The 8569-nt window shown below is 40.6% G+C and overlaps 1 non-coding gene across 1 annotated transcript; it reads left to right on the top strand.

Moving 5' to 3' along the window:
* The first annotated feature begins 7913 nt into the window (after nt 1-7913).
* Nucleotides 7914-8021, top strand: LOC130970963 (small nucleolar RNA R71). The gene has a single exon (XR_009082205.1). It is a non-coding gene; the product is annotated as a small nucleolar RNA R71 (small nucleolar RNA).
* The last annotated feature ends 548 nt before the right edge of the window (nt 8022-8569 follow it).

The raw sequence follows: 8569 nt of genomic DNA, 5'->3' as shown, positions 1-8569 counted from the left end.
GAGGGTTTCAATTGGAGGAGTTGTAGTAACTTTGAAAGAACCTGAATGTCTATTGACAAGTTTCATTTTACATTGTTTTGGGAAAAAGTTTTAAGTACTCTTTGAATTTTGAATTGTTGCAAGACTAAAACAATTTTTGAGCAGTTTGAAACGCTTTAGATTTAATCATGGAATTGAAGCTGGTTTTGTTTAAGTAAAGGAAATTGTTTTGAAAGGGGTCATTGATTACACGACTCAGTTTGGCTTAGATTCTACTTTTATTACTCAAATCATGAAGCCAAGGTTTTAAAGATTTTAAGCGAACTTAAGGAAATGAGTTATGTTATTCTCCCTTAAAGACTTGAGACTCTGCCGAGGAACTTTTGTTACAAAATCCTATTTTTGGATAGATGATTTTGAATATTTCAGAAGAGATCTTTAATTGCCATGGGTTTTTTTGGAAGTTTTGGAAAGAGAATGTCGAGGGTGGCTTTGTTTTAAAAAGGGAACCTGCTTTAAGTAAAAGTGGTGACGAGCGGATTTTCTATCAGTAAATAATTCACAAATAAGTTCGCGTTGTAAGTATAGTTTCTAAACCAACGGAGAATCCTTTTGTGCAAAAGTTTTGGTTGTCACAAGTAACAAACCCAGTAAAATTTATAAACCGAAGTATTCAAACCTCGGGTCGTCTTCTCAAGGAATTGCAGGGAGGTGTATTTTATTATTGGTTATGGAAAATAGTATTTTTGGGTTTTTGAAAGGTTTGAACAAGAGAAATAAATTACTGGAATTAATAAATCAATAGCTAAGAAAACTCTTGGCAAGGTATGAAAATTAGAAGTCCTATCCTAGTTATCTTTATCAATTGTGATGAGAATTGCTCGTTGCTCCCACTTAGTCAACCTCTAACTATGAAGGTAAGTCAAGTGGATAAATCAATATGAATCCTCAAGTCCTAGTCAATTCCCAAAGAAAGACTAGAGTTAGTGGAATTCAAGTAAATTAGCAACTTCCAATTATCAATCAACAAAAGAGTTTGATAACTCAAGAGTCTCTAATTACTCAACCAAAGCCAAGAATATAGAAATTTAAATAAAAATCATATATCTGAAATACCTCAAATTGCATTAATAAAAGAAATCAAATCTAACATGGAAAAGTTCATAAGCCAATTTGGCAACATAATTCATTAATAAATAAAAGCATTATAGTATCTGGTGCACGAAATTGTGATCATCAACAATGGCGCCAAAAACTTGGTAGCGCTCTCAAACGTCAATCACACTTAGTCACAACTCCGCACAACTAACCAACAAGTGCACTGGGTCATCCAAGTAATACCTTACGTGAGTAAGGGTCGATCCCACGGAGATTGTTGGTATGAAGCAAGCTATGGTCATATTGTAAATCTCAGTTAGGCGGATAGTAAATGTTATGGAGTTTTCGAATAAAAAATAAAGCAGAAAATAAAGATAGAGTTACTCATGTAATTCAATGGTGGGAATTTCAGATAAGTGTGTGGAGATGCTTGTCCCTGTTGGATCTCTGCTTTCCTACTGCCTTCCTTCAATCCTTCTTATTCCTTTCCATGGCAAGCTGTATGTAGGGCATCACCATTGTCAATGGCTACATCCCATCCTCTCAGTGAAAAAGGTCCAAATGCTCTGTCATGGCACGGCTACTCATCTGTCAGTTATCAATCATGTTGGAATAGAATCCCTTGATTCTTTTGCGTTTGTCATCACGCCCAACAATCGTGAGTTTGAAGCTCGTCACAGTCATTCAATCCCTGAATCCTACTCGGAATACCACAGACAAGGTTTAGACTTCCGGATTCTCATGAATGCCGCCATCAATCTAGCTTATACAACAAAGATTCTGATTAAGGGATTCAAGAGATATGCGCCCGGTCTAAAGTAGAACGGACGTGGTTGTCAGTCACGCATTCATAGGTGAGAATGATGATGAGTGTCACGGATCATCACATTCATCATGTTGAAGTGCAACGAATATCTTAGAACAGGAATAGCTGAATTGAATAGAAAATAGTAGTAATTGCATTAAACTTTGAGGTACAGCAGAGCTCCACACCCTTAATCTATGGTGTGTAGAAACTCCACCATTGAAAATACATAAATGATGAAGGTTCAGGCATGGCCGAATGGCCAGCCCCCAAACGTAATCAAAAGACCGAATGGTCAAAAGACTAGACAATCAAAAGACCGAATGGTCAAAGACTAGATAGTCCAAAGATGTCTAATTCACTAGTAAAAAGTTCTATTTATACTAAACTAGCTACTAGAGTTTATAGAAGTAAGTAATTGATGCATAAATCCACTTCCGGGGCCCATGGTGCGCGAAATCGTAATCACTACAACTTCGCACAACTAACCAGCAAGTGCACTGGGTCGTCCAAGTAATACCTTACGTGAGTAAGGGTCGATCCCACGGAGATTGTTGGTATAAAGCAAGCTATGGTCACCTTGTAAATCTTAGTCAGGCAGACTCAAATGGGTATAGATGATGAATGAAACATAAAGATAAAGATAGAGATACTTATGTATATCATTGGTGAGAGCTTCAGATAAGCGTATGAAGATGCCTTCCCTTCCGTCTCTCTGCTTTCCTACTGTCTTTATCCAATCCTTCTTACTCCTTTCCATGGCAAGCTTATGCAAGGGTTTCACCGTTGTCAGCGGCTACCTCCCATCCTCTCAGTGGAAATGTTCAACGCACCCTGTCACGGCACGGCTAACCAGCTGTCGGTTCTCGATCGGGCCGAAATAGAATCCAGTGATTCTTTTGCGTCTGTCACTAACGCCCCGCCTTCAGGAGTTTGAAGCACGTCACAGTCATTCAATCATTGAATCCTACTCAGAATACCACAGACAAGGTTAGACCTTCCGGATTCTCTTGAATGCCGCCATCAGTTCTTGCCTATACCACGAAGACTCTGATCTCACAGAATGGATGGCTCGTTTGTCAGGCGAGCACTCGGTTGTCAGGCGATCAACCATGCATCGTGTATCAGGAATCCAAGAGATATTCACCCAATATAAGGTAGAATGGAGGTGGTTGTCAGTCACACGTTCATAGGTGAGAATGATGATGAGTGTCACGGATCATCACATTCATCAAGTTGAAGAACAAGTGATATCTTGGAACAAGAACAAGCGGAATTGAATAGAAGAACAATAGTAATTGCATTAATACTCGAGGTACAGCAGAGCTCCACACCTTAATCTATGGTGTGTAGAAACTCCACCGTTGAAAATACATAAGAACAAGGTCTAGGCATGGCCGAATGGCCAGCCTCCCAAAGTGATCAAAAGATCTAAAGAACAAAAGATTCCAAAGATCAGAAGATGATAAATACAATAGTAAAAGGTCCTATATATAGAGAACTAGTAGCCTAAGGTGTACAAAGATGAGTAAATGACATAAAAATCCACTTCCGGGCCCACTTGGTGTGTGCTTGGGCTGAGCAATGAAGCATTTTTCGTGTAGAGACTCTTCTTGGAGTTAAACGCCAGCTTTTGTGCCAGTTTGGGCGTTTAACTCCCATTTTGGTGCCAGTTCCGGCGTTTAACGCTGGGATTTCTGAGGGTGACTTTGAACGCCGGTTTGGGCCATCAAATCTTGGGCAAAGTATGAACTATTATATATTGCTGGAAAGCCAAGGATGTCTACTTTCCAACGCCGTTGAGATCGCGCCAATTGGGCTTCTTTAGCTCCAGAAAATCCACTTCGAGTGCAGGGAGGTCAGAAGCCAACAGCATCTGCAGTCCTTTTCAGTCTCTGAATCAGATTTTTGCTCAGGTCCCTCAATTTCAGCCAGAAAATACCTGAAATCACAGAAAAACACACAAACTCATAGTAAAGTCCGGAAAAGTGAATTTTAACTAAAAACTAATAAAAATATACTAAAAACTAAACCAAATGAACTAAAAACATACTAAAAACAGTGCCAAAAAGCGTACAAATTATCCGCTCATCACAACACCAAACTTAAATTGTTGCTTGTCCTCAAGCAACTGAAAATCAAATAAGATAAAAAGAAGAGAATATACTATAGACTCCAATTTATCAATGAAACTTAGCTCCAAATTAGATGAGCGGGACTAGTAGCTTTTTGCCTCCAAACAGTTTTGGCATCTCACTTTATCCTTTGAAATTCAGAATGATTGGCTTCTTTAGGAACTCAGAATCCAGATAGTGTTATTGATTCTCCTAGTTAAGTATGATGATTCTTGAACACAGCTACTTTATGAGTCTTGGCCGTGGCCCAAAGCACTCTGTCTTCCAGTATTACCACCGGATACATACATGCCACAGACACATGATTGGGTGAACCTTTTCAGATTGTGACTCAGCTTTGCTAAAGTCCCCAATTAGAGGTGTCCAGGGTTCTTAAGCACACTCTTTTTTGCCTTGGATCACAACTTTATTTCTTTCCTTTTTTCTTTCTCTTTTTTTTTTCGTTTTCTTTTCTCCCTTTTTTTTTGTATGCACTGCTTTTTCTTGCTTCAAGAATCATTTTAATGATTTTTCAGATCCTCAGTAACATGTCTCCTTTTTCATCATTCTTTCAAGAGCCAACAATTTTAACATTCATGAACAACAAATTCAAAAGACATATGCATTGTTTAAGCATACATTCAGAAAACAAAAAGTATTGTCACCACATCAAACTAATTAAGCTAGTTTTAAAGATGAATTCGAAATCCTGTACTTCTTGTTCTTTTGTGATAAAAACAGTTTTCATTTAAGAAAGGTGATGGATTCATAGGACATTCATAACTTTAAGGCATAGACACTAAGACACTAATGATCATAAGATACAAACATGGACAAACATAAGCATAAAAATTCGAAAAACAAGAAAATAAAGAACAAGGAGATTAAAGAACGGGTCCACCTCAGTGATGGCGGCTTGTTCTTCCTCTTGAAGGTCTTATGGAGTGCTTGAGCTCCTCAATGTCTCTTCCTTGTCTTTGTTGCTCCTCTCTCATGATTCTTTGATCTTCTCTAATTTCATGGAGGAGGATGGAATGTTCTTGGTGCTCCACCCTTAGTTGTTCCATGTTGGAACTTAATTCTCCTAGGGAGGTGTTCAGTTGCTCCCAATAGTCTTGTGGGGGAAAGTGCATCCCTTGAGGCATCTCAGGGATCTCATGATGAGAGGGGTCTCTTGTTTGCTCCATCCTTTTCTTAGTGATGGGCTTGAGGTCATGTCTTCTCAGTTGAACCGGCTTCCCTCTTGAATTTCTCTTCCATTGGGCGCCCTCTTCACAAATGTCTGTGAGGACTTGGTCCAACCTTTGATCAAAGTTGACCCTTTTTGAGTTTGAAAGGGACCTCATGGATCACCTTCTTCATGGCCACAACTTCATAGAAGTGGTCTTGATGCACCCTTGAGATGAATCTCTCCATCTCTCATGACTCGGAGGTGAAAGCTTTTGCCTTCCCTTTCCTCTTTCTAGAGGTTTCTCCGGCCTTGGATGCCATAAATGGTTATGAAAAAACAAAAAGCAATGCTTTTACCACACCAAACTTAAAAGGTTTGCTCGTCCTCGAGCAAAAGAAGAAAGAAGAGAATAGAAGAAGAAGAAATGAGGAAGAAGGGAATGGCTTTGTGTTCGGCCAAAGAGGGGGAGAAGTGGTGTTTAGGTTGTGTGAAAATGAAGGAGTGAAGAAGGGTTTATATAGGAGAGGGGTTTTTGGGGAAGAGGTATTGAGGTGATTGGTGAATGGGTGAAGAAGAGAGAGGGTGGTGGGGTTGGTGGGGATCCTGTGGGGTCCACAGATCCTGAGGTGTCAAGGAAAAGTCATCCCTGCACCAAATGGCATGCAAAATCACGTTTTGAGCCAATTCTGGCATTAAACGCCGGGCTGGTGCCCATTTCTGGCATTTAACGCCAGGTTCTTACCCTTTCCTGGCGTTTAACGCCAGTCTGGTGCCCCTTTCTGGCGTTAAACGCCCAGAATGGTGCCAGACTGGGCGTTAAACGCCCATCTGCTAGCCTCACTGGCGTTTAAATGCCAGTAGGTTCTTCCTCCAGGGTGTGCTGTTTTTCTTCCTATTTTTCATTCTGTTTTTGCTTTTTCAATTGATTTTGTGACTTCTCATGATCATCAACCTACAAAATAAAATAACAAAGGAAAATATAAAATATAACATTGGGTTGCCTCCCAACAAGCGCTTCTTTAATGTCAGTAGCTTGACAGATGGCTCTCATGGAGCCTCATATTTTCTCAGAGTAATGTTGGAACCTCCCAACACCAAACTTAGAGTTTGAATGTGGGGGTTCAACACCAAACTTAGAGTTTGGTTGTGGCCTCCCAACACCAAACTTAGAGTTTGACTGTGGGGGCTCTGTTTGACTCTGATTTGAGAGAAGCTCTTCATGCTTCCTCTCCATGGTGACAGAGGGATATCCTTGAGCCTTAAACACAAAGGATTCTTCATTCACTTGAATGATCAGTTCACCTCCATCAACATCAATCACAGCCCTTGCTGTGGCTAGGAAGGGTCTGCCAAGGATGATGGATTCATCCATGCACTTCCCTGACTCAAGGATTATGAAATCAGTAGGGATGTAATGGTCTTCAATCTTTACCAAAACGTCCTCTACAAGTCCATAAGCTTGTTTTCTTGAATTGTCTGCCATCTCTAGTGAGATTCTTGCAGCTTGCACCTCAAAGATTCCTAGCTTCTCCATTACAGAGAGAGGCATGAGGTTTACACTTGACCCTAAGTCACACAGAGCCTTCTTGAAGGTCATGGTGCCTATGGTACAAGGTATTGAGAACTTCCCAGAGTCTTGTCTCTTTTGAGGTAATTTCTGCCTAGACAAGTCATCTTGTTCTTTGGTGAGCAAAGGAGGTTTGTTCTCCCAAGTCTCATTTCCAAATAACTTGTCATTTAGCTTCATGATTGCTCCAAGGTATTTAGCAACTTGCTCTTCAGTGACATACTCATCCTCTTCAGAGGAGGAATACTCATCAGAGCTCATGAAAGGCAGAAGTAAGTCCAATGGAATCTCTATGGTCTCATTTTGAGCCTCAGATTCCCATGGTTCCTCATTGGGGAACTCAGAGGAGGTCAGTGCATGCCCATTGAGGTCTTCCTCAGTGGCGTTCACTTCCTCTCCTTCCTCTCCAAATTCGGCCATGTTGATGGCCTTGCACTCTCCTTTTGGATTTTCTTCTGTATTGCTTTGAAGAGTACTTGGAGGGAGTTCAGTAACTTTCTTGCTCAGCTGTCCCACTTGTGCCTCCAAATTCCTAATGGAGGACCTTGTTTCAGTCATGAAACTTTGAGTGGTTTTGATTAGATCAGAGACCATGGTTGCTAAGTCAGAGGGGTTCTGCTTAGAATTCTCTGTCTGTTGCTGAGAAGATGATGGAAAAGGCTTGCCATTGCTAAACCTGTTTCTTCCACCATTATTGTTGTTGAAACCTTGTTGAGGTCTCTCTTGATTCTTCCATGAGAAATTTGGGTGATTTCTCCATGAAGAATTAAAGGTGTTTCCATAGGGTTCTCCTAGGTAATTCACCTCTTCCATTGAAGGGTTCTCAGGATCATAGGCTTCTTCTTCAGATGAAGCATCCTTAGTACTGCTTGGTGCATTTTGTGTTCCAGACAGACTTTGAGAAATCAAATTGACTTGTTGAGTCAATATCTTGTTCTGAGCCAGAATGGCATTCAGAGTATCAATCTCAAGAACTCCTTTCTTCTGATTTGTCCCATTGTTCACAGGATTCCTTTCAGAAGTGTACATGAATTGGTTATTTGCAACCATTTCAATTAGCTCTTGAGCTTCTGTAGGCGTCTTCTTCAGATGAAGAGATCCTCCAGCAGAGCTATCCAAAGACATCTTGGATAGTTCAGAGAGACCATCATAGAAAATACCTATGATGCTCCATTCAGAAAGCATATCAGATGGACACTTTCTGATCAATTGTTTGTATCTTTCCCAAGCTTCATAGAGGGATTCTCCATCCTTCTGTCTGAAGGTTTGGACTTCCACTCTAAGCTTACTCAATTTTTGAGGTGGAAAGAACTTTGCCAAGAAGGCATTGACTAGCTTTTCCCATGAGTCCAGGCTTTCTTTAGGTTGTGAGTCCAACCATATCCTAGCTCTGTCTCTTACAGCAAAAGGGAATAGCATAAGCCTGTAGACCTCAAGGTCAACCCCATTAGTCTTGACTGTGTCACAGATTTGCAAGAACTCAGCTAAGAACTGATGAAGATCTTTCAATGGAAGTCTATGGAACTTGCAATTCTGTTGCATTAGAGAAACTAATTGAGGCTTAAGCTCAAAGTTGTTTGCTCTAATGGCAGGGATAGAGATGCTTCTCCCATAGAAGTCGGGAGTAGGTGCAGTAAAGTCACCCAGCACCTTCCTTGCATTGTTGTTGTTGTTGTTGTTGTTGTTTTCGGCTGCCATGGTTTCTTCTTCTTTGAAGATTTCTGTCAGGTCCTCTACAGAGAGTTGTGCCTTAGCTTCTCTTAGCTTTCGCTTCAAGGTCCTTTCAGGGTCAGCTTCAACAAGAATGCCTTTGTCTTTGTTCCTGCTCATATGAA

This window comes from Arachis stenosperma, chromosome 3 (assembly GCF_014773155.1).
Source record: "Arachis stenosperma cultivar V10309 chromosome 3, arast.V10309.gnm1.PFL2, whole genome shotgun sequence".
NCBI classification, from domain to species: domain Eukaryota; kingdom Viridiplantae; phylum Streptophyta; class Magnoliopsida; order Fabales; family Fabaceae; genus Arachis; species Arachis stenosperma.
The sequence above is the reverse complement of the archived record's forward strand: the minus strand, read 5'-3'. Positions and strand labels throughout refer to the sequence as shown.